Source organism: Cetorhinus maximus, chromosome 1, assembly GCF_964194155.1.
Source record: "Cetorhinus maximus chromosome 1, sCetMax3.hap1.1, whole genome shotgun sequence".
NCBI lineage: Eukaryota > Metazoa > Chordata > Chondrichthyes > Lamniformes > Cetorhinidae > Cetorhinus > Cetorhinus maximus.
In genome coordinates this window covers 197,224,417-197,251,618 of record NC_135879.1, presented here as the reverse complement: position 1 = coordinate 197,251,618, position 27,202 = coordinate 197,224,417, and positions in this window count along the sequence as shown.

Sequence of the window (27,202 nt, the reverse complement as noted above, 5' to 3'; positions counted from 1 at the left end):
GGTCCTGGGGCAGGTGGGATCTGTACAAACTGGACGGGTTACATCTTAACAGGACAGGGACTGATATACTCTAGAGCACTATGTTGAGAAGCCGACTAGAGGACAGGTTATTTTAGATCTAGTATTATGTAATGAAAAAGGGCTAATTAATAATCTTGTTGTAAAAAGAATCTTTAGGGATGAGTGACCACAATATGATAGAATTTTACATTATGTTTGAAAGTGAGGTAGTTCACTCTGAAGCAAGGGTGTTAAAGTTGAATAAAGGAAATTATGAAGGCATGAGGGACAAATTAGCTGAGGTGGATTGGGAAAATACATTAAAAGGTATGACTGTACATGGGCAATGGATAGTCTTCAAAGAACTATTACATAGTTTACAGCAGTACACTCCTTCAAGGTGTAAAAGCCCAAAAAAGTGGCTGACAAAGGAAGTTAAGGATTGTATAAGATTATAAGAAAAGTCTTATAAAGTTGCCAGAAGTAGGAGTAAACCTGAGGATTGGGAGGTTTTTAGAATACAGCAAAGGAAGACCAAGAAACTGGTAAAGAAAGGGAGAATAGAATATGAATGCAATCTAGCAAAAAACATAAAAACAGGCCGTAAAAGCTTCTATAGATATGTAAAAAGGAAGTGTTTGGCTAAGATAGATGTGCGTCCATTACAGGCAGAGTCAGGAGAATTCATAATGGGGAATAGTGAAATGGCAGAAAAGCTAAATGATTACTTTGCATCTGCTTTCACTGAGGAAGACACAAGAAATCTCCCAGATTTAGAGATCCAAGGGACTAGGGAGAATGAGGAGTTGAAGGAAATTCGTCTAAGTAAGAAGGTTGTATTGGAGAAATTAATGGGACTGGAAGTTGTTAAGTCCCCTGGACCTGATTTTCTGCATCCCAGAGTATTGAAAGAGGTGGCTATCGAGATAGTGGATGCATTGGTGATCATTTTGCAAAATTCTATAGATTCTAGAATGGTTCCTGAAGATTGGAAGGTAGCAAATGTCATCCCACTATTTACGAAGGGAGGGAGAGAGAAAACAGGGAACCTGTTAACCTTACATCAGTAGTAGGGAAAATGCTAGAATCTATTATAAAGGATGTGATAAATAGATGCTTGGATAATCCAACAGCATCTGCGGAGAGGAACACAGTTAACGTTTCAAGTCCGTATGAGTCATACGGACTCGAAATGTTGGCAATGTTCCTCTCCGCAGATGCTGTCGGACCTGCTGGGTTTTTCTAGGTATTTTTATTTTTGTCAATGATCCTGATGTTCTCCTCCTGCAGGATCAAAGAGAGAGACATGTGGGTTAGCATATGTGTCCTAGGAACCTCTCTTGGTTAAGTCTGAAGGCCCCTTCACGCATGCAGGAGAGTGCTGGCCACCACTTGGATGTCCAATGTGTAGTGCACTTCACGGCTGTCCGAAACCCAACCCACCTTCGCCCCACTCCACTTGACTGATTGGTGGCAGCTTCGGCCATTGGACTGCATGCTGTGCTCTCAGCTCAGGCGCAGGCATTCTCCTAAACTGCACTGCAAGGCTACACTATTAGCTTGAACCATGGAGGAGACTGGTCCAAACTTTAATAAAGACATTGCAAGGGGCTGTGAGCACCTCCACCAGTGACTGCTTCATGGCCAGCTTTCACAAGGGGATTCTACAACGTGCCCAGTCAGCCAATTGCTATGCTGCCTCCTAAAATGCACATTAATTTGCAGTCTTCCCCAAGGGGTGAAAGTTCTGGGCCATTTGGTGGCACTTTCATGCTTTTACATTGCTTGAGTGGGCAGAAAAGCTTCAGAGGCCCGACTCCAAGCATGTCAATGAAACTGCAGCTGAACGGTCTCAGCTGCGGAAGAATGCTCATTTTTGACAAGCTTTTCCAAGTGCATTGTCGCTTCCCTCATCCCCCCACTTCCCAAACCCCACCACTCCCCCTCCCCAGCATGTACTTGTGCAGTTCCTTCATTCTGTGCTGCCTTGCTCCCACCCACCCCCAACCGACCCCAACCCCAGTCTGACCAGCACTGCAGCCCTTGCTTTGACACCACACTGAAAGCCAGGTGAGAAAAAGTGACTTGCCTGTGCCCCCTCACGAATGCGCGGCACCTCTTCCTTGATGTCCTATGGGCGGTGCTCACAAGCACTGCGCAGTGGTTGTGTGCACTCACCTCTGGGTTCCCCTCGAAGTTCAGATCGGCTGGTGCACACCTTTTAAAGGCAGTGGTGAAGCATGCCATTCTGAAGTCACGCCGACGTGGGCGGTAAATTCGATGTGCGGGGATGATTCCAGTGAGCAGGGATTATAATGAGATGCTGAAGTATTCAAATTCGGTTCTTGATGTGCAGTGGTGAGAAACGCGGCCCGCCATTGATGGGTGGAGTGGACGATCGCAAACTGGTTTCACGACAGCATAAAACTGATTTTTGGCTTTCTCGTCATATCGTCCCTCCCCGCCCACCGTGACAAAATACACAAGTACATGCCGGGGATGGGGTTTGGTGGGGTTTGGGAAGTGGGTGGTAAGGGAAGCGCCCACGCCAACAGGACTGGAAAGTTCCGGCCACAGTTTACCTTTCTACTGTAGCCTGATTTCTTTCTCAACCCTTTCAAATAAAAGGAAATTCCCTCAATCCACTACTCATCCTACAGCATGACAACCTTGTTCCTACATGACGAGACCAAGGTTCATCATGTGAATGCAGATGTCAACTGTAAATAAGTGCACCACTTCCTGTTTGACTTAACCTTCACCAATAACAAGGTGCCATGTCACTGCTCATTTTCTTAATGTTAGTTCAACTGCACACAATCAATCTACTCTTACTTAAACACCATGCTTCACCTGAGCGCCTACATATAACTTCTTGTAACCTAGTCTAATGCTCCTTCTAAGTGCCATTTGGGGGCCAAGATCGGGAGAGGAGTCTTAGTCTCTGTTTCCATACGCAGCTTTGATGAAGCAAATTGGGACGTCTTTCACATTAAAATCTTTCACATATAAATACAAGCTGTTCTTGCTTGAGACATCACAGCTAAGCTCAATCCATAACATGCATTTTTCAGCAGAAACACGGCCACATTTGCAGAATTTTAGTCATTCTGCAATGGGAAGGATTTGGAACCCGAAAGGAAAAAACAGTCCGGACCAGTATTCTAAATTCCCAGTTTTTACTGATGTTCCATTTTAAGGTGTACAAGACCAGTTCAGACCAGTATTCTAAATTCCCAGTTTTTACTGGTGTTCCATTTTAAGGTGTACAAGACCAGTTCGGACCAGTATTCTAAATTCCCAGTTTTCCTTCTGGGAAAAGGACTATATTTAAATGTTGGGGTTTTAAAGCAAACTATAAGCACATAAATGTAAAAAAAAACGCCCTGACGAAAGGGTGATTGGCGCCTCTGAGTTCCAAAGCCCTCCTGAGGGCTGCCACCAGCTGCAACCTCTGCGCCCACTATGGCCCTCCATCCTCCCCATTCTAGCATTTATCTGGGAACCTGTATTGCAAATTACCCAAAAACATATTCTGAAATGGACCAGCTAGCTGCAGCATAAGAGGCCTGAGACCTTTTTCAAGCCAAAATCAAGCCTCCTGATTGGAGTTGACAACAAGCCCCGATGAATTTCTATCCCATAACTCCTTACCAGCAGCAGTGAAATCTCTGGAAGTCAGGGAAACAAAGGCAATATCTAACTGCTCATTAATACGGCAAGTCCACAAATACATGATATGGGAGCTGAATTACTGGTCTGGTCTGTCTTGCATTGCAAATAACCATAGGATGCACATTTTTCACATACGTCCTTTGTGAAGGTTTTTTTTTCAACATTCCACCTCCAAATTCCAGTGTTTGTTCTGCTTTGTAACTTTTATGGTACAGTGATTCCTATAAGAGCAGCAAGGGAGACCCCTGCTGACCAACATTGTCACATTATAACTGGCACAGTTACTGTTCTTAATGTTACCACTTCAGCCTAAATTGGAGATTAAAGCCAAAGTGCTGTTAAAATAATAGTTTGATGTTAGTTAATGCAATGTAAAGCAAGCAGTAATGGTAGGGGTAGGGAAACATCAATATGCAAAAATGCAAAGGACCTTATCAGGGACCAGTACATCCAGATGGTAACATTTAAAAATATTGATTTTGAAAGGAAAAGTATGTTGGAGATATAGCCTTTATAAAGTTCAATAATAAGTGGCTGAAGCAGCCACTAATAAGCAAATCAATTTTTGTTTTTGTTTTGTTTGCAATTACTTTTGAGATACAAGTTTTAACAATTGAAAGGAGCACAATCCTAGCAACAGCCATGGCATGTAACTTAGAAACTTCTTGGTTTGAAAAAAAATCAAAGGTCATCAGTCTATTTGAGGGATGTGACCTCTCAGGATATGCTTGTCTGTGTCATTTCCTGTGAACTCAACAACAGAAATGTTGGTTGCAGAAGGAAGTCCTGTACTCAGCTCAATCATTCCACCTGAAAATATTGTAAATGCAATTAGAGAAATGGAAAGGGCAGATTGGTGTACAGTCCTAAAACTAACAATGGTTAACAGCTACACAAAATACCAGGGATCAATGTGCATGTGTCAGAGCAAAGTTGATTTTCAGCAAGACTGGTGAGAACTCTGGGCCACTTTACTACCACCTGATATTGCCCGTTCACTGACGAAAAAATACTAGCCTGGATATGACTGTTAGTCATATGAACGTTGGTGATATTGGTGATATGAGAATCCTCTGCCTGTAATTTCAGAATGGGTTTTAACCCACTTACTTTGCATGGATCTACTAAATAGACAGCAGGGCAATGTCACATAATCTTTTGCTATTATTAACACAATGAGGATGCAGCGAGCAGCACGAGTGTGTAGGAGAGCATACTTGGAGCTTACAAGGAAGAAGAAATGGAAATTACTGATGAGTAATTGTTGCACTGATTCACAGAAGAGAATATTGTAGCTTTAATATATTTAAAAATGCACATCATTCCTTCAAAGTTTTAATTCATTATATATTTGTTATGTCTTCTGGTTCCCATAAGATAGAAATCATCACACTAGATTCAAAATGCTGGAGCTTTTGCTCCAGTCCCTCTAGTGCTTCCTCTCTCTCACTATGCTTGTTGTACCTTATACTTCACACTCCTCCTCTTTAACTAGAATGTCTGCATCATCCTTCTCCTTAGTGAAGACAGAGGCAAAGTACTCATTGAGAACCCTACCCCCATCTTTTGCATCAACCCACAAGCTTCCATGTACATCTCTGATAGGCCCTACTTTTTCCTTAGTTATTCTCTTGCTCTTAATGTACTGGTAAAACATCTTAAGATTTTCTTTGATTTTATCCACCAATATTTTTTCGTATCCTCTCTTTGCTTTCTAAATTTCCATTTTTACTTCACCCCTGTACTTTCTAAACTCCTCTAGGCTTTCTACAGTATTAAGTCTTTTGTGACTGTCATAAACTTTCTTTCTCAGCTTTATCTTGGCCTGTATGCTTCTGGATAAACAGGAGGCTCAAGATTTGGTTGTTCTACCCTTTTACTTTGTGGAGACATGCCTATACTGTGCTCGTAGAATCTCAACTTTGAATGCCTCCCACTGATTTGACAGTTCTTCCTTCTAATAGCTGTATCCAGGCCACTCTCGCCAGCTCTCCTCTCAGCTTTGTAAAATTTGTCTTCCGCCAATTTAGCACTTTCACTTCTGTTCTATCTTTGTCCTTTTCCATAATGATGCTAAATCTAAGCATTTCTAATAAAAACTATTCCGATTATTCTAATGCTCTTCTGTTCAGCCTTCCAGCTTGCACCCTCCTTAAACTGGAGCTGATTCAAAACTTTGCTGATTATGTCCTAACTCACACCAAATTTCATTCACCCATCACCTCTGTACTTGCTGGGCTACTTTGGCTCCTGGTCCCATAACACCTCAATTTTAAAATGTTCATTTTTAGTTTTCAAAACCCTCCATGATCCCGCCCTTCCTTCCTTCACACAATCACGGAGTTGTGACAGCATAGAAGGAGGCCATTTGGCCCATGGTGTCTGCACCAGCTCTCCAATTGAGCAACTCACCTCGTTCAATTTTCCTGCCTTCTCCCTGTAGCCTTGCACATTCTTCCTTTTCAGATAACAGTCTAATTCCCTTTTGAATCCTTTAATTGAATCTGCCTCAACTCTCAAGGAATGCATTCCAATCCCTAACCTCTCGTTGCGCAAAAAAGTTTCTCCTCATATCACTTTTGTTTCTTTTACTAATTACTTTAAATTTGTACCCCCCTCTCTTTCCCATCCTTCCACGCATGGGAACAGTTTCTCTCTATCTACTCTGTCCAGGCTCACTCATGATTTTGAATACCTCTGTCAAAACTCCTCTCAACCTTCTTTTCTCTAAGGAAAACAGTGCTAACTTCTCCAATCAAGTTCCTCATCCCTGGAGCCATTCTCAGGAATCTCTAGACTACAACCCTCCAAGATTTTTGCAATGATCCAATTCTGTCTTCTTTCACATCCCTGAGTTTCTTTGCTCCTTCATTGGTGGCTGTTCATTCAGCTGAGAAGGCCCTAAATTCTGAAATTCCCTTCTTAAACATCTTTGCCTCTCTACCTCTCTCTCCTCCTTTAAGATGTTTCTTATAACCTATCTCGTCCAAGCTTTTGGTCACCTGCCCTAATACCTCCTTATGTGGCTTGATTCCAAATGTTGTTTCATAATCGAGCTTGGAAAGCAATTTGGGATGTTTTATTATGTTAAAGACACTTGTATGTGAATCATATAACTACAGCAGTGGATCGAGCATTAAACTAAAATGGGGGAGGAGATGGGTTAAGGTGAAGAGAGTTTTAGAAATCTAAAGTCAAGATAATAGAAAAGTATAGTGATTTAGGTAAAGACAAGCAGAGTGGGGCAGGAAGAGGCAGAGAGTTTAATGGAGCATCAGCAAGATTATGGATTAGGAGAAATAAACACGAGAGGACGTGGCTTTAGGGTGAAAGGGGAAAGGTTTAGGGGGAACATTAGGGGCAACTTCTTCACTCAGAGAGTGGTGAGAGTATGAAACGAGCTACCATCTGACGTGGTAAATGCGGGCTCATGCTTAAGTTTTAAGAATAAATTAGATAGATACATGGATGGGAGAGGTCTGGAGGGTTATGGACTAGGTGCAGGTCAATGGGACTAGCGGAATAATATTTCGGCACAGACTAGAAGGGCCGAATGGCCTGTTTTCTGTGCTGTAGTGTTCTATGGTTCTAAGTAAGATCCATGCAAAGAATAGGAGATAAAAAGTAAAATGAAAGTCTCTTTATCTGAATGCACAAAGCATTTGTGATAAGATAGATGAATTAATGGAACAAATAGTGATGAATGGTTTAGATCTAATTGTCATCACTGAGACATGGTTACAGGGTGACCAAAGTTGGGAAATAAATATCTCAGGGTACCCAGCATTTTGAAAAGATGGACAGAATGGCTTACATCCTCAGGTTCTAAAAAGGTTAGCTGCAGATTTAGCGGATGCGCTGGTTTTGATTTTTCAAAATTGCTCAGATTTGGGATTGTACCCTGAAGGTTGGAAGTTAGAAAATATAACATTGCTATTCAAGGAAGAAGGGAGAGAAAAATTTGAACTACAGGCCAGTTAGCCTGACATCAATTGTCAGAAAAATACTGAAAGGTGTTAGTAAGGAAGTCTTAATAATGCACTTAGAAAATCATAGAGTGATCAAATGAAGTCAAAATAGTTTTACGAAAGATAATTAGGGCCTTTTAAAATCCTAGGATCATAGAATGATTACAGCACAGAAGGAGGCCATTTTACCCATTGTGTCTGTGCTGGCCCTCTGAAGGAGCAATTCACCAAGTGCCATTCCCCTACCTTTTCCCCGTAGCCCTGCAAATTTTTCCTTTTCAGGAAATGATTCAATTCTCTTACAAAGGCCTCAACTGACCCTTCCTCCATCACAGGAGATGTGATGGCATAATAGTATTGTTGCTGGACTAGTAATCCAGTGACCTACGGTAATGCTATGGGGATCTGGGGTTCAAATCCTGCTATGGCAGATGGTGGAATTTGAATTCAATAAGAATCTGCAATAAAATTCTGATGATGACCATGAAATGATTGTTGTAAATACCCATCTGGTTCACTAATGTCCTTTAGGGAAGGAAATCTGCTGTCCTACCTGGACTGTGGCTCCAGCAATTGGTTAACTTTGAAATGGCCTAATAAGCCACTCAGTTGTTACCACCACCTTCTCAAGGGCAACTAGGGATGGGCAATAAATGCTGGCCCTGCCAATGAAGGCCCACATACTGGCAAGGCAGATCCTAACCACTTGCTGCGTGAAAATGTTTTTGCTCATTTTGCCTTTGGTCGATGCTTCCAACAATGGGAACCATTTCTCCTTATCTGCACACCAGACCCTTCATGATTTTGCATACTTCTATCAAATCCCCTCTCAACTTTCTCTTTTCTTCTCCAAGGAGAACATCCCATCTTCTCCAATCTTTCTACATAACTGAAGTTCCTCATCTGGAACCATTCTCATGAATATTTTCTGCATCTCTCTGATGTCTTCTTATCCCTCCTAAAGTGTGGTGCCCAGAACTGGATGCAATATTCTAGTTGAGGCCGAAGCATTGCTTTATGCAGGTTCAACATAACTTCCGTGCTTTTGTACTCTATGTCCCTATTGATAAAGCTGAGGATACTGTATGCTTTATTAACCACTCTCGCAACTGGTCCTGCCACCTTCAATGATTTATGCACATGTGCGCCCAGGTTCCTCTGCTCCTGCACCCCCAGGTTCCTCTGCTCCTGCACCCCTTTTAGAATTGTACCCTTTATTTTATATTGTCTCTCTGCATTCTTCCTACCAAGGTGAATCACTTTACACTTCTCTGCATTAAATTTCATCTGCCACTTGTCCGCCCATTCCACCTATGTCCTTTTGAAGTTCTGCCAAGTTTTGTATCCTCCGAAGGGGCTTAATAGGGTAGAAGCTGAGAGATTGTTTCTGCTGGTTGGGGAATCTAAAACAGGGGGGCACAGTCTCAGGATAAGGGGCCAATCAGTTAGGACTGAGATGACGAAAAATTACTTCGCTCAAAGGGTTGTGAATCTTTGGAATTCTTTACCCCAGAGGGTTGTGGATGCTTTATTGTTGAATACATTTAAGGCTGGGATAGACAGATTTTTGGACTCTCGGGGAATTAAGGGATATGGGGAGCAGGTGGGAAAGTGGAGTTGAAACCCATGATCATACTGAATGGTGGAGCAGGCTTGATAGGCCATATGGTCTACTCCTGCTCCTATTTCTTGTGTCCTAGTGTATTCAAGTAGTGAGGATAAATGGGGCATTTTGAAGTTTGCAGGCTGTAATTCGTTGGGTGATGTTGGATCAGTGCAAGGGACTCAGCTATTTGTAGTCTATATTAACAAGTTAGATGACAAGACAGAGTGTAATGTATCTAAGTTTGCTGCTGATACAAAGCTAGGTGGGAATGTAAACTCTGAGGAGGACAAAAAGAAGCAGCAAAGAGATATAGACAGGTTAAGTGAGTGGACAACGAGGTGGCAGATGGAATATAGTGTGGGGGAGTGTGAGGTTATTTATTTTGATAGTAAGAATAGAAAAGCAGCAGATTTTTAAAAAGGTGTGGAACTTGTAAGCATTGATGTTCAGAAGGACCTTTATGTACTCGTATAACACTGAAAGTTAACATATAGGTGCAGCAACCAATTAGGAAGGCCAATGGCATGTTGGCCTTTTTTGCAAGGGGATTGGAGTATGAGAATAGGAAAGTCTTGCTACATTTGCACAGGGCTATGGTGAGACTACACCAGGAACACTGTGTACAGTTTTGGTCTCCATAGTTAAGGAAGGATTGCATTGTAGGCAGTATAGCAAAGCTTCACTAGATTGATTGCTAGGATGGCTGAGTAAATTGGGCCTATACTCTCTGAAGTTTAGAAGAATGAGAGGTATTGCATTGAAACATACAACATTCTGAAGGGACTTGACAGGGTGGATATTGAGAGTTTGTTTCCCCTGACTGGGAAATTTAGAACACGGGGGCACAGTCTCAGGATAAGGGGCCAATCATTTAGGGCTGAGATGACGAGAAATTTCTTCACTCAAAGACCTGTGAATTTTTGGGATTCTCTGCCCCAGAGGGTTGTGGATGCTTCATCGCTAAATATATTTTAGGTTGTTTTATGAACATCTAATTTTATGATTTGTATCTTTTAGGAATATAACTTTTATTTTGGTGACTGAAATTTTGAAATGTAAGATAAATGAAAACACCTGGTGAAAAGGTGTTAAATAAGCCTTAAGTAATTGCAATTCAAAGAGTGGCCTATCTTTATTAATAAGGCCGGAGCTGGAAGTGGGTAACCCTAAACAATGGATTGCCCCATCCTAAGTTTCTTTATGGAGATGAGATGTCTGCAGTTGTCTCCAAAAGGGGGTTAAATTATTTATATGGTTTTCCAGAACAAAAGAAAAGTTTGGCAATTGGAGATAATTAATTTAAATCTCTATCAGGGATGGAGGTTTCCAGGTGTGCCATGTTGTTCTGGGGATAGATTGTATCGAGATTTTTTTTTCTTGATTTGGGTTTATCTGTGTGATTTCTCACAGAAACAGGCAGTTGAACTCTGGGACTGGTACAGCTTTGAGACAAACAGGAGAAAATCTGCCATGAACTGTAGGCCTGAGGCAGAGGGCTATCGGGAAACAAGGGTGTTTTCTTATTTGAAGTTACTAGGCAAGAAGACAGTGAGGCCCATGCTTGAACTGGGGACTCCACAATTGTGAGGTGTTAAAGGAGAATTGGAGGATCGCCTAGCAGGATGCTAGTGGAAGTGCCCTAGAAAGCTCCTACATTGGAGAAAAGCAAGTACACTGAGGAGAATCAATGTGAATTTCTGAGAGCTTTGGCACACCTTGGTTAGTCTCAACGAAGTGAAGGAACCCTCCATGACCAAATGCAGTCCATGTCCAAATGCAGCAAGACCTGGACAATATCCAGGCTTGGGCTGACAAGTGGCAAGTAACATTCACGCCACACAAGTGTCAGGCAATGACCATCTCCAACAAGAGAGAATCCAACCATCATCCCTTGATGTTCAATAGCATTACCATCACTGAATCTCCCAATATCCACATCCTTGGGGTTACCATTGACCAGAAACTGAACTGGACTAGCCATATAAATACTGCGGCTACAAGAGCAGGTCAGAATAACTCAACTCCTGACTCCTCAAATCCTGTCAACCATCTACCAGGTACAAGTCAGGAGTGTGATGGGATACTCCCCACTTACCTGGATGAATGCAGATCCCACAACACTCAAAAAGCTTGACAGTGTCCAGGGCAAAGCAGCCTGCTTGATTGGCATCACATCCACAAACATTCACTCCCTCCACCACCGATGCACAGTAGCAGCAGTATGTACCAGCTACAAGATGCACTGCAGGAATTCACCAAGGCTCCTTCAACAGCACCTTCCAAACCCACGACCACTACCATCTAGAAGGACAAGGGCAGCAGATAGATGGGAACACCCACCAGCTGCAAGTTCCCCTCCAAGTCACTCACCATCCTGACTTGAAAATATATCACTGTTCCTTCACTGTCTCTGGGTCAAAATCCTGGAGCTCCCTTCCCAACAGCACTGTAAGTGTACCTACACCACATGGGGCAGGATTCTACGCGTCAGCGAGCAGGCCCCGCCCCTGCTCGCCGACGCGTAAAATGACGTGCTATGACATTGGGCGGAACTCCCGACGTCACCGTGCCCCATTTAAATTTTCAGGTAGATGGGGGCGCAGCAAAATCAGCTGCGCACCCGCCGACCTGTCAGTGGCCAATTGAGGCCATTGGCAGAGTCAACTAAGTAATTAAAGGAACTGCCCGTCCTGGCGGGCAGGCCAGGAGCCCCGGTGCAAATTAGAAAAAGCATGAAACCTCTTCTACGGGCGGGATGAGGTTTCATGTAGATTTTTAAAAATTTTAATAAAGTTTTTGTAAAAATTATGGACATGTCCCAACTCATGTGACAGTGTCACATGAGGGGACATGTTAGGGAAACTTTATTTTTCTATTTTTAGGTTTTTTACATTTAGAACCGATCCCCCTGAGGCTGCACTTAGCCTCAGGGAGATGAGTGCGCCCGCACAGGGCTTCCGTGTGGACGTTGCGCTGGGCGGGTCTTAATTGGCCCGCCCACTTAAAATTGCGTCAGGGCACCGAATGGAAGCATGCCTGTGCGCGCCAGCCCTTCAATTTTGCCCCTGATGGGGGGAAAATCCTGCCCATGGGTGGCAGCGGTTTAAGAAGGCAGCTCACCACCACCTTCTTAAGGGCAACTAGGGATGGGCAATAAATGCTGGCCCAGCTAGCGAAACCCACATCCCATGATTGAATATAAAAAAATCCTTTAATTTCCTGAGGCCAAAAATCTGTTTATTTCAGCTCTTACAATCTCAGCAAAAAAATTAGAACCCCCAGTAATTAACTGAAAGAATTACACCACAAGATTTTGCATTTTAATCAAAAATTTTTACTGTACAGGTGTCAAGCAAAGATGGCTACCACCAGTCACCTGATGTCTGGTATTTTAAGTTGACCACTTTTCTGGAAAATTCCTGTATGGATTGCACAGCAGGCATGCCCTGACATGTTGCATGGAATTTCACACCTGGGAGTGTGTCAAGGTCCACTTCAAAAAAGGGACTCTTGAAAGGAAGGCATTAAAAACGCAAAGTGCTAGATTTTAAACAACAATAACACTGTCAAGATAATGGGAACTGCTAACTAGCCAGATACATCCAACAGACACCCAAAACCCCCTGTGGAGGATGAAATAACCCCATCTCCTGTTGGTTTTTACTGTCTTGGAAATGTGTCAAAAGTTTCTGAGATGAAAGATCAAAATTGTGATTACTTGTTCTACAGCAATGACTGCAAGACATGTTAATCAAATTCCTTTCTTGAAATATACAAACAAGAGGTTTAAGAATTGGTTTTTCCAAGACAGAAAGAGACGGAAGTCATCCAAGTCATCTAGAAAAACTACTAAAGGAAGCAGTAAGAAATTGCACTCTCGCTCTCTCATTCTCTCTCTCTGAAGCTAAGATTGTCTCCAACAAAGTGCAGTTACCTGAACTTCAATTCACATCCAGGATTTTAAAGGAAACCAGCTAACTTCAAACGGCTGCAACATTCTTCAATCTCTGCCTGATGGGCAAGCAAAGGACTTAATCAGATACTCTGTTAACTTTTTATTGGACTTGAACTTTCTCACTCTTGATATCTGTTTGTCACATTGTCACATCTTTATTATTTTTTCTCGGGTTTAGTAACTAACAAACTTACTCTTTCCCAAGAAAAGCTGATTTGATTGGCTCCTTGCTAAAAAGTAAATACATTTGGATTTGGAAAAGGTATCCATGTGGAAAAGAAAACAAAACCTTTGCCGGGATCCACTGAGGGGGTAGAATAAAGGGGAGCCAGTTCACTCCTCCTCACCTAGTTGTAACAGAATTCATACTTGATTATTTACTTTTTCAGTTTTTTTTATTCATTCATGGGATGTGAGCATCACTCAGTAGGCCAGCATTTATTCCCCATTCCTAATTACCCTTGAGAAGGTGGTGGTGAGCTCCCTTCTCAAATCACTGCAGTCCATGTGATGTAGGTAATATCACAGTGCTGTTGGAGAATGAGTCCCAGGATTTTGACCCAGCGACAATGAAGGAATGGTGATATATTTCCAAGTCAGGATGGTGAGTGGCTTGGAGGGGACCTTCAAGGTGGTAGTGTTCCCATGCTGCCCTTGTCCTTCTAGATGGTAGTGGCTATGGGTTTGGAAGGTGCTGTCTAATGAGCCTTGGTGAGTTCCTGCAGTGCAACTTGTAGATAGTACACACTGCTGCCCCAGTGTGTCGGTGGTGGAGGGAGTGAATGTTTATGGATGGGGTGCCAATCAAGCAGGGTGCTTTGTCCTGAATGGTGTTGTTGGAGCTGCACTCATCCAGGCAAGTGGTGAGTCTTCCCTCATACTCCTGACTTATGTCTTGTAGATGGTGGACAGGTTTTGGGGAGTAAGGAGATGAGTTACTCGCCGCAGGATTCCTGGACTCTGACCTGCTCTTGTAGCCACAGTATTTATATGGCTAGTCCAGTTCTGTTTCTGGTCAATAGTAATCCCCAGAATGTTGATAGCAGGGGATTCAGAGATGGTAATGGCATTGGATGTCAAAGGGCGATGGTTAGATTCTCTCTTGTTGGAGATGGTCATTGCCTGGCACTTTGTGGCATGAATGTTACTTGCCACTTGTCAGCCTAAGCCTACATATTGTCCAGGACTTGCTGCATTCGAACATAGACTGCTTCAGTGTCTGAGGAGCCGTGAACGGTGTTGAACATTGTGCAATCATCAGCGAACATCCCCACTTCTGACCTTATGATGAAAGGAAGGTCATTGATGAAGCAGTTGAAGATGGTAGGACACTATCCTGAGGAACTCCTGCAGTGATGTCCTGGAACCGAGATGATTGATCTCCAACAACCACAACCATCTTCCTTTCTGCTATGTATTACTCCAACCAGAGGAGAGTTTTCCTCCTGATTCCCATTGACTCCAGTTTTGCTAGGGCTCCTTGATACCACACTTGGTCAAATGCTGCCTTGATATCAAGGGCAGTCACTCTCACCTCACCTCAGGAGTTCAGCTGTTTTCTCCATGTTTATTATACTGGTCCTGTTTTGGGCTGGCTCTTCAAGCTGGATCTCAGTGAACATCCCCTCTGCTCTGAGGAGAAGGCATGTTATGCTGTTGCTTGTGTTGCAATGATTTTGACCCAAAATCAATTTGTGGGTCTTTCCCACACCACACATTCCTGAACACGCCTCGACCAGGCTGGGAAACATCTGCCCAATGTAACTGCAGCTCACACTGTCATAGTGAATTCTTTATTGCCACTTCCCAGCTGTGAGTGCCTCTCCTGGAAATCAATGGTTGACAGGAACTTGGTTGTCTGATAAACAGGGGGTAGTGGTGGTGGGTGTGGGGGGGTGTGGGGGGGTGTGGGGGTGGCAGTGGGGTGTGGGTTGGTGGTGGGTGTTGCCTCTCTAGGCTCAGAAATAACGACAAGGGAAAAGTGGTAGTTCAGGAGACCAACACTGAACCCAGAGCTTTCACTGTCTAGATATATTTTGCTTTCTGCAGAAAATATTCAATAAAAATCAGGAGTGGGAACATTGTAGTCCTGCCCCGGTCTGCTGCCAATCTAGCTAATTGTGGCATTCTTGTTGTAACCCTGTGTGAGGTCAGCTATCTCAGGGATTTAACCTGGAACATACCTCCGATCCAAACAAATACAATATTTATTAATTGAAGCAGAATGGAAAATATCTGTTTTTTTGATGTTAGCAAACTATAAGATTCTATAGTGTTGACCAACAAGCCAATAATCTCACTGTAAAGTATACCGGCATGTGCTTTAAAGTTACTGAGGATTTTAATACAACCTGATTTTTCCTTTCAATCAGATTTTTATCCTTTTAACAGCAAATCTTTTAACTTTCAATGATTACTACTATCGTGTTAGTCTCTGTATTTTATCTGGAATAATCTCCCAAAAAGTAGTTTGACTCCAAGGCAAAACCCGCCTGTGTTTGATCTCTCCATCTGAGGCTGCTAGGAACTGTGACTCCATCCTGGATGAGGTCAAAAAGCAGTGGTTTCCAGATGGGGCAGATTCAAAGATTACATGAAAGAAACAGAAAGAACAATGCTTCTCCAACTATTTCCTTCTGAAATGCTTAATGTTCTTTGAAAAATGTTATAAGAGGTTACTTGTTCAGCTTTCACATTTGACCTTTTAAAACATAGGGACAGCCAACACAGAATTGCATTCATCTTCCAAAAACATACATACCTAAAAGTTTCCATCAAACTGCAATATTGTCAGCAGGGGTTTTTTTCAAATGTTATTGATCAAAGTAAACATCTTTATCCAAATAAAATATAATGATACTTCAGAAGCTTTTTTCAACTTTAACATGCGCTACTTTCCCTGAATAACAAAGCTGCAATAGGAAGAATTCAGCTCTACGTGATTCGATGCCAGGTTGTGAAATGTACTGCAGTTTTTTTTTAAAATTCCAGTTACAGCTCATGAAAGCTCTGATATTTTAAGATGCGGTTTCTCAAGAATTGGAACCTTTCACTGCTTCACCAAAGTAGTAATTCATTGTGTTTGAACCTAGAATGTGAGGACCAACTGATCCTGGAGGGTATCACAACCAAAGTTGATCCTGTTCTCACCTGATGTCCACATATATGCAACAAATATTTTCAGGAATGGACATGCAACTCCATGTTTGATTCCTCCAATTACATTTCCTACCACAGTACTGAAATGCTTCTTATCAAAGTCACAAATGATTGTGATAAAGGTAAACTACCCTTTCTCATTCTTCCCGATCTATCTGCGGCCTTTGACAAAGTTGACTACGTCATCCTCCTTCAGTGCCTCTCTGTTGTCCAGCTGGGTGGGACTACACCACCCAATTCCATTCTTATCTATCCAGTTGTGGCCAGAGAATCACTTGCAATGGCTTCTCTTTCCACTCCTGCATCATTACTTCTGGAATCCCCCGAGGGCTTGGTCCCCTTCCATTTCTCATCTGCGTGCTGTTTCCCAGTGATAACATCCGAAAACACAATAGTTTCTGCTTGTCTGCTGATGACATCCAACTCTACTTCACTACCACATCAATCAACCCTTACACTTTCTCTAGATTGTCAAACTACTTGTCTGACATCCATTACTGAATGAGCAGAAATGTCCTGCAACTAAGAGGGCCAAAAGTCATTGTCTCAGGAACTGTCTCAGGCTGAACAAGATTATTTGCAACATTAGTATTGTATTTAACCCTGAGAAGAACTTCCAGCCACATATCCCCACCATCCACATGATGGCCTACTTTCATCTCCGTAAGATCATCTGCCTCTACTCCTGCCTCATCTTGTGCTAAAATTAGCACCTTTCATCCCTTAATAAAGTAATACAGTAATACAGTAATAACTGCTAGACTTCATTATTCCAGCACACATCTGGACAGCCTCTTATTCTCCATCCTCCCTAAACTTAAGCTCACCTAAAATTCTGCTAACCACACTCTAACTCAAACCAAGTCTTGTTCCCTGTCGCCCCTCTGTTCGGTAACCCACATTAGCTTCCAGTTGAGCATCGACTTAATTTTAAAACTTGCATCCTCGTTTTCAAATCCCTCCATGGTCTCACCCCTCCCTATCTCTGTAATCTCCTCCAGCCCTACAATCCTCTGAGATACTTCTGCCATTCTGGCCTCTTGAGCTTCCCCCATTTTTTTCACCATTGACAGCCGTGCCATAAGCTGCTGAAGCAATAAGCTCTGGAATTCCATCCCTAAACCTCTCTGTCTCTCTACCTCTTTTTCCTTCTTTATGATATTCCTTAAAGCCTACCTCATTGACCAAGCTTTTGGTCATCTATCCTAATAATTCCTTATCACAGAATCATAGAATTGTTACAGCGCAGAAGGAGGTCATTCAGCTCATTATTCCGCACCTCTGAATGAGCAATTCACTTAGTGCCATGCTCCCGCCTTCTCCCCGTAACCCTGTATGTTCTTTCTTTTCAGATAATAGTCTAATTCCCTTTTGAATACTTCAATTGAACACCACACTCTCAAGTAGTGCAGATCTTAACCACTCACTGTAAAAAAATGTTTCATATATCATTTTTGCTTTTTTTGCAATTACTTTAAACCTATGCCCTCTCATTCTAGCTCCTTTCACAAGTGGAAACAGTTTCTCCCTATCTACTCTATCCAGAAGCCTCATCGTTTTGAACCCCTCTATCAAATCTCCTCTCAGTCTTCTTTTCTCCAAGTAAAACAGTCCTAACTTCTCCAATCTATCTTCATAACTGAAGTTCCACATCCCTAGTCATTCTTATGAACCTCTTCTGCACTCTCTCCAATGCCTTCATGTCCTTCTTAAAGAGTGGCACCCAGAACTGGACAAAATACTCCAACTGAGGCCAAACTACTATCTTATACAAGTTCAACTTAGTCTTCTTCCTCATTTACGCTATGCCCCCTATTAATAAAACCCAGTATACTGTACGTTTTGTTAACCACTCTCTCAACCTGTCCTGTCACCTTCAATCACTTATGCACATATACGCTCAGGCCTCTCTGCTCCTGCACCCCTTTAGAATTGTACCCTTTATTTTATATTGTCACTCCATGTTCTTCTAACCAAAATGAATCATCACATTTCTTATGTGACTTTAGCCTGCATTTTTATCTCTGCAGCACATAGCAGGAGTCAAGAAAATTCCCAGCTCGACCCACCCACCTTGGGAGAACGTGCCTGCAAAGGTGAGATCTTCATTGCCAGGGGCAGGGTGTGGGTGGTGGGCTGGAGGCGGGGGTGGATGGGGGGGTATAGTTTGAATTGGGGCATAAGGGTGGGTGGAGGAACATAGCTTGGCACTGGAGGCATGAGGGGCTATGGGGGTGGGTGGACAGGCATGGCTGAGCATAGGGGGCATGAGGGAGATCTTACCTTGGCATGGTCGGTGGGGGTGGGGGGGGGTGGGGGCATGAGGAGGATCTATTGAACTCATCTTTTAAAAAGTCCCCTCATGCAACGAGTTCTCTGAGGGGTCGTGAACCACGACTCTTTAAAAACCTGGCCCAACTGCATGAAAATTGCTGAAGAGTAGGACATGCCTATCTCTGCAATGGAGCGGGCCAGGTCGGGAGTGCTGGATGTAGGCTTTTGACCCAAACCAGCCCACGCCCTTTAAAAGCACTCCTAAAAATCAGGCAGCTTGGGAATAGGGTCAGGAATCTTGGAATCAGGACCCGCCCGCCATTTCTAAGTCATCCCGACTCAGTGAAAATATGGCCCTTTATGCCAAATTTTGTTTGATAATGTTCCTATGAAGTGCTTTGGGTCATTTTACTACATTAAATTTGCTGTATTAATGCAACTTGTTGTTAGTGCTGTTTCAAACTTCCAGGTCACAGCTAAAACTATGGGTTATAAATACACAACAATTACTAATGAATCCAATAAGAAATTCAGGAGAATCATCTTTAACCAGAGGTTGGCTAGAAAATGAAACACACCATGTCATGGAGTGAGTGGGGATAGGAAATAGAATAAATACACTTAATAAGTAAGCACACGAGCACACGAGGGAGAAAGGATTACAAGGATATGTTGATAATGTTAGATGAAGTAAGGTAGGAAGAGACTCATTTGGAGCATAAACATTGTTATCGATCTGTTGGGCTGAATGGCCTGTTCCTGTGCTGTGAATTCTATATAAAGCTGGACTTTCTTGTCTGCTTAGCACAGCTGATAGCAGTTACATCAAAGTCAGAAAGCTATTGATTCAAATCCCCACTAGAACCTTGATTTCCAAAGTGACACATACGCAGTACTGAGGGAAAGCTGAGTTGTCCTTTAATGCTGTTCTTTGAATGAGACATTAAACAAAGTTGGGAATGACTCTTCTGGTGGTCCAGATGAGTGTTTAAGAACTCCAAGACATGATTTGAAGAACAGAGAGTTCTCCAGGTTTACTGCCCACCCTTCCTCTCTCTAGAAATGGCATCACCAAGAATGAATTAATTGGTCATTTGTCCCATTTCTGTTTGTGTAATCTTGCTGTAAGCAGAATTGTACTCGAACACAAACTGTAACCTCATGACCTGGCATATCCCCCACTCTACCATTACCATCAAGCCAGGGGATCAACCCTGGTTCAATGAAGAGTGCAGGAGGGCATACCAGGAGCAGCACTAGGCATACCTAAAAATGAGGTATCAACCGGGTGAAGCTATAACGTAGGGCTACTTGCGTGCCAAACAGCATAAGCCGCAAGTGATAGACGGAGCTAAGTGATCCCATAACCAACGGATTAGATCTAAGCTCTGCAGTCCTGCCACATCCAGCCATGAATGGTGGTGGACAATTAAACAACTCACTGGAGGAGGCTGCACAAATATCCCCAACCTCAATGATGGAGGAGCCCAGCACATCAGTGCAAAAGATATGGCTGAAGCATTTGCTACAATCTTCAGCCAGAAGTGCCGAGTGGATGATCCATCATAATAAACTTCCTCAGGAGGCCCCCAGCATCACAGATACTAGTCTTCAGCCAATTCGATTCACTCCACGTGATATCAAGAAATGGCTGAAGGCACTGGAAACTGCAAAGGCTATGGGCCCTGACAATGTTCTGGCAATAGTATTGAAGACTTGTGCTCCAAAGCTTGCCGCGCCCCTAGCCAAGCTGTTCCAGTACAGCTACAACACTGGCATCTAACTGGCTATATGAAAAATTGCCCAGGTATGTCCTGTGCACAAAATGCAGGACAAATTCAGCCCGGCCAATTACCGGCCCATTAGTCTACTCTTCATCATCAGTAAAGTAATGGAGGGGGTCATCAACAGTGCTATCAAGCGGCACTTACTGAGCAATAACCTGCTCACTGATGCCTAGTTTGGGTTCCGCCAAGTCCACTCAGCTCCTGACCTCATTACAGCCTTGTTTCAAACGGGAAAAAAGAGCCGAACTCCCGAGGTGAGGTGAGAGTGACTGCCCTTGACATGAAGGCAGCATTTGACTGAGTGTGGCATCAAGGAGCCGTAGCAAAATTGGAGTTCAGATCCCCGAATATAAATATATGTTTATTTCATATGTTCACCTCTTGTATTTGTGTCTTCATTTTTTGAGTTTTGATCCACTCACATTTATCATTTTCAACTTATGCTCTTAATTGATGTCCACATAGATTTTACCATTATCCATTTCTAACCGGGGTTATCAGAGAATGTGAGGTTATTTCCAAATAATTTTCAAGAGGGTGTAAGGAATGTTACCATTGAGCTATATCACGGAAACAAAGGTACTTATAATGGCAATGGTTATTTCATGCTTCTTGATGAGAAAATTTTTTTTGATATTTTTCCCCCCTCCCCACCATACTGAGAAATTTTCAATATAACACAGTTTATGCTTTGCCATTATTTGACCCTGTGTGTATGACTGCATGTACTCAAAAAAGAAAACCAAAAAAGCTTGAAATGGTTAAATGTACAGCATTAATAAACTTGTAACTGTGTAACACATTCATATATATGCAGTGAGGAGATAAATATCATTGTGCTCTTTGTAATACATTGCAAACTTAATGTGAAAATGTGTACTGACATTCCAATGTCTTTTGCCTTGCACATTTACTCAGGTAGTCTTTTGACTCAAGTTGTCTTCAACTGGTACAGTTTTGAGTTCAAAGAATCATTGAAGCAGCTACATGGCAACTGGCTCCACTTAACTTCAACTGGTTCCAGTTTGTCTGTCAACTTGTTTCCGCAGAAGTCAACTGGTTCCAAAACCAGTCACAACTGAAGTCAACTGGATAAGTGGAATCACAACTGGTTTCCTATTATAAATTTCAGTTATTCCAGTTGTATACAGTTGAATGGGGAAACAAGTCAATCAAGTCAAAGGCACCAGTTAAAGCCAGCTGGACAAGTAGGGGATACCAACTGGTTTTATAATTTTCAGCTATTCCAGTTGCATTCCATTAAAACCAGTTGTGACCTGTTATTCCTGCTAGAAATCAGTTGTGCCCAGTTGGAATTTTCAACTGATTTCACCTCACCTCTCTTCACCTAGCCTGTTCAGCATAAACTTCCACCAATTTCTCCCTTATGTGTTTACGTAGTTTACTTTTAAATACATAATGGGTGAACAAAGGTAGAAAACTGGAGTGCACTTGATGTAGAAGCATATTGATATTCTGACAGCTCCAAAGTTGTTTATCTTTTTCCAAATGTCTCCTTTTTAGGCATTGTCTTCTGACAACTTCTGGGTTATTTGGCACTCTCTCAGATCTCCATAAACACATATTACATTGTGCAGCACCTTTCCTCAATTGCTTACCTTTGCTCTAACTGTTTAATGGTGCAGATGAAACACTTCTACTTGATTGCAGTTCTTCCATAACATAGAAAATTTCACACGGGAATCAAATTACATGGTTTGTAGCAAAATTCTTTCACCCACTAAAGGGAAGGCTAAATTAACTAATTGGTTAACTTCTTATTGGAATGTTTTTATTAATAAAGGCAAGTACAACAATCAAAGAGAAAACATTAAGCAGTCAGCTGGGCCTTCACTGTATAATGTCCCATGTGCATCCAACACTCACTTTTTGAATTAAATGAACAGTACAGTAATTATACAACTGCATTGGAAAGTTATGTGGGCTTTGGAGTTTATCCAACCTACTGTTGTAAATCTGGTGGAAATTCTGGAGAAATACCAACCCAGAAACTGCTGGGAATATAATGGTAGGTTCATGTTGCGCATCAAGAAAAACAGCAATTGGTGCACAAGAGAAACCCGATGACTTGTGAATTGCCACAAATTGGTGAATGATTTGCACCACCCCGCCATTAGCCTTCCAAAAGCGGGAGTTTGCCATCAATTTCCCTCACGAATGTCAAGAAATTGCTGGATTTGCACCATAAATATTAATAAGTCTCACTGCAGTCATTTAGGGCTTGTAATGACCTGGTCAATGATGTGATTTTTGGTCCTGACATGAAATTCAACCCTGGAGGCCCAGAAAGAGAATAACTGAAATGACGGAGTGTCACAACTGCAGGTAATAAATTTTTCATAGATGTATTGTCAGTATAATGTTTTCTTAAAATCTCACTTTTTCTATATTTTTTTTCTCTTTCAATCTCCTTTCTTTCTTTATCTGTTTTGAGTCTAATTCATCCGGTTTACTTCTTCACTGTTCCCTTTATTTCATTCTCCATTTTGAAATGACATTGGTTAGGGAGTCGCACCATTGGACTTGATGATCAGGAGATCAGGAATCACCAGGTTCCCTGTTGACCTCAACACATTGTTAGCAATTTGCATTTCAGCAATTTTCAGCGCAAAGATATCATTGAAAGAGTGAGATGAAAAAATCCAGTTCACAGCACTCGCCATCAGATAGGCAGCTACAGCAGTTGCTGGGCCATCATTTCTGCAGCATTTTTTGTCAAAGTTCTGGTGCGGGCATAGGAGAACACCTGCAGAAACCCTATTGCCAGCAATTGCTTTTTAAGCCATTCAAATATGGTCCTCTCTTTTCTACTTTTCGTTTGAAGCAAGGTATTTGTTGTAGGCTAGAAGATCAATTAGCCAATCATGGCTAAATTGATTCTGTTCTGAAACCAAAAATACATGACACTTTTGTTCCTAATTTATAATATCACTGCTTCCTCACCCTCCTCCAAAAAAAAGGAACTGAACACTTATAACCGATTTGGTTCAGTTCTAAACAGAAAAATAAATCATTATTTAGTATTAGGTGAGTATTACCTTTTACTTTTAAGCAAGAGTTATTACTACTAGTAAGGTGTGTTAAGTATTAGTAAGATTTATTGATAGTAGTAAGGTTTATTAATAATGGTAAAGTTTATTAGTATTGGTAAAATTTATTATCAGTAGCAAGGTTAACTAATAAATAGAGAAATGTTCATGGCTGCTCTGACCTTTAAAGTACACATCCTGTGCTATGTGGGACCTCTAGGATGTTTTCCATGTCCTGGTAACTATTTGTGCAGGAAGTGTAATCAGCTGCGGCAACCTGAGCTCTCAGTTTCGATACTTGAGCAGCTGCTGGCATCGCTACAGTGCATCCATGAGGTTGAGATCCGCTTTGATAGCACATTTATAGATGTGGTCACCCCACGTCTTAACAGTATGCAAGGATTGGGTCACCACCAGGCAGTGGGTATAGAATTAAGAAGATAAAGCAGTTGAATGTGTGGCTGATTCCAGTCAGGCTCATCAGTGTGGAGCACTTATATGTGCTAGAAGCTACATTTATTAATACACAGGGCCCTGTTCTTTTTAGACAGAAAGAACATGTACACACATTGCGCCTATTTCAAATAAACAAAATAGGCGGCAGTCATTCACTGGTTCATTCCCCAGGACAACCGGCCTGGTTTGAATTTAAACAAAACTTGACGGTTGTCAGTCATCGGTTAACTGATGCATTCTCCATAGCGACGCCTCTACCATAATGCCAACCAATCATAACTCTCTTCTCATGAAGTATACATTATTGTTCCTTTTGCATTTAGCGTTCTTGTGAATTGTCCTGATGAGTGCAAGATGAAAAGCTTCAACAACATGTCTTTTTTCAGCAATACTCAAGTTCTGAAACAATACTTCGAGCAACACAGACACATCAGTGTCATGGATGACTTATGAATTTTTGATGAGAGGTTGGTCATACCAAGAGTCCTTAGACTTGAGCTCCTTCATTGAATACACCAAGGACGCCTGGGCATTACATAGTGTCATTCTAGATCGTGAAATTCAGTCTGGTGGCCAGGAATCTCAAAATCAATAAAGGAAATGATTTTGAGTTGCATCACCTGTGGAATCCATCACCAAGAGCAAAAAGAAAATGCTAATGGTATCCTCATTCCCATCCAGACAGTGGGAACATCTCAGAATGGACCTTTCTGAGCTTAAGGGGTGACATTCCTCATAGTTGTTGACCATTACTCAAGATGGATTAAGGTTAAACGTCTTCATGGTACAGAGGTCATGACAGAGTGAATGTGGAGAGGATGTTTCCTTTTGTGGGAGAATCTAGAACTAGGGGTCACTGTTTAAAAATAAGGGGACACTCATTTAACAGAGAGAAGAGGAGAATTTTTTTTCTCTCAGAGGGTAGTGAGCTTTTGGAACTCTTCCTCAAAACATGGTGGAAGCAGAGTCTTTGAATATTTTTAAGGCAGAGCTAGAAGATTCATGATTAACAAGTGGCTGAAATCAGGTGTAGGCAGGAATGTGGGATTGAGGTTACAATCAGATCAGCCATAATCTTATTGAATGACGGAGGAGCAAGCTCAAGGGGCTGAGTGGCCTACTCCTGCTCCTAATTTGTATGTTCAGATGTATGTATACAACATCAGAAGCAGTCATTAATTCGCTAAAAGAAATTTTGCATATTCCATTCTGGCATTCCAGATTCTGCCATTCCAGACACAGGCCCATAGCTTGCGAATGAATAGTTCAAGAAATGTGCAGAATAATATGGACTTGTCCATACAACTAGTTCACCCAGGTACTCACAAGCAAATGGAAAGACTAAAAGAGGAATAAGAACAGCAAATGCGTTTTTGAAAAAGAGTGATAATGTCAATTTAGCATTGTTGAGCTACCATTCCACATCACTTTAGGAAGGCTTAGCTCTGTCAGAACTTCTGAAATGAAGAAGACTACAAATTCAACTTCCTATTCTTTCTCACACCCTCATGTCATGTCTAAAAGCAACTCTTATAGAGAAAGTAAAGGAGGAGGATGAGTATTGTGCAAATCAAACCAGAAACTATAATCAACACCATTGAGTACATGATTTACTAGAACTTCAACAGGTGAATCAATCTGGATTAGAGACCAGAATTGAGAAGACCAAGTACTGGAAAAGACACAAAGTCTGACATCTTATTTTGTTGAAAATGAAAGTGGAATAGTGAGAAGAAATAGAAAATCACTTATCTCTGCAAGAAGAAAGGCAATCCGTGAAATGGACTAACTATCCATATGATCAGGAAGACGACCTGAACAGAAAGCCAATAGTCACTGATGATTCACATATTACCCTACAGAGTTTGAAAACATGGAAAACTTGAATCCTATGAGAAAGAGTTCTATGTAGAGCCTCATGCTGAGTCTATACTGCACTGAGCCTGCACTGGAGTGCTGCTTTAGGCTGCAGAAGAGTGCTTAAGTTGGAGTTTGGTGACTGAGGGAGTTTGGTGAGGAGGCAACAAGGTGATCTTTTGAGTACCGTGAGTATGGTCAGGTAAGTATTTACTACTTTTATCGTAAATAGTTTTTAAGGTCTTATTTTGTGGTTCATCATTTGTAAGGGCTCTATTCTGTAACAATGAGGAACAGGGAAGAAGGGCACTGGAGTAATTGATATTATTTGACATTAAGTATCTTCCAAAAGGTTTAGTTTAATTTAATTTAAAGGGGTAAGTCATGGCAGGAAAGCTCAAAGCCATGGTGTGCTCCTCCTGCTCTATGTGGGAAGCCGGGAACATTTCCAGTGCCCGGGGCCAGCATGTGTGTGGGAAGTGTCTCCAGCTGCAGCTCCTGGAAGCCCGGGTTTTGGAGCTGGAGCAGCAGCTGGGGACACGATGGAGCATTTGTGAGGTGGAGAGTATCGTGAATAGCACGTATAGAGAGGTAGTCACACTGCAGGCTAAGAGTCCACAGGCAGGAAGGGAATGGGTGACCACCAGGAACAGCAAGAGGAGTAGGCAGGAATCTCCTGTGGCTATTCCCCTGCAAAACAGATATACTGCTTTGGATACTGTTGGGGGGAATGGCCTCTCAGGGGAAAGCAGCAACAGCCAAATTCGTTGCACCACGGTTGGCTCTGCTGTACAGGTGAGGAGTAAAAAGTGTGGGAATGCAATAGTTATAGGGGATTCAATTGTAAGGGGAATAGATAGGCATTTCTGTGGCTGCAAACGAGACTCCAGGATGGTATGTTGCCTCTCTGTGCTAGGATCAAGGGTGACTCAGAGAGCTACAGGACATCCTGAAGGGGGAGGGTGAACAGCCAGTGGTTGTGGTACACATTGGTACAAACGACATAGGTGAAAAAAGGGATGAGATCCAAAAAGCAGAATATATGGAGTTAGGAAGTAAGTTGAAAAGTAGGACCTCAAAGGTAGTGATCTCAGGATTACTACCAGTGCCACATGCAAGTCAGAGTAGAAATAGCAGGATATATTGGATGAATACGTGGCTGAAGAGATGGTGTGAGGGGGAGGGTTTCAGATTCCTGGGACATTGGGACCGGTTCTGGGGGAGATGGGACCAGTACAAACTGGACAGGTTACACCTGGGCAAGACCGGGACTGAGCTCCTAGGGGGAATATTTGCTAGAGTGGTTGTGGAGGGTTTAAACTAAAATGGCAGGGGGATGGGAACCTATGCAAGGAGTCAGAGGAAGGGGAATCAATGACAAGAACAAAAGACAGAAAGGGGAAAAAGAAAAATGA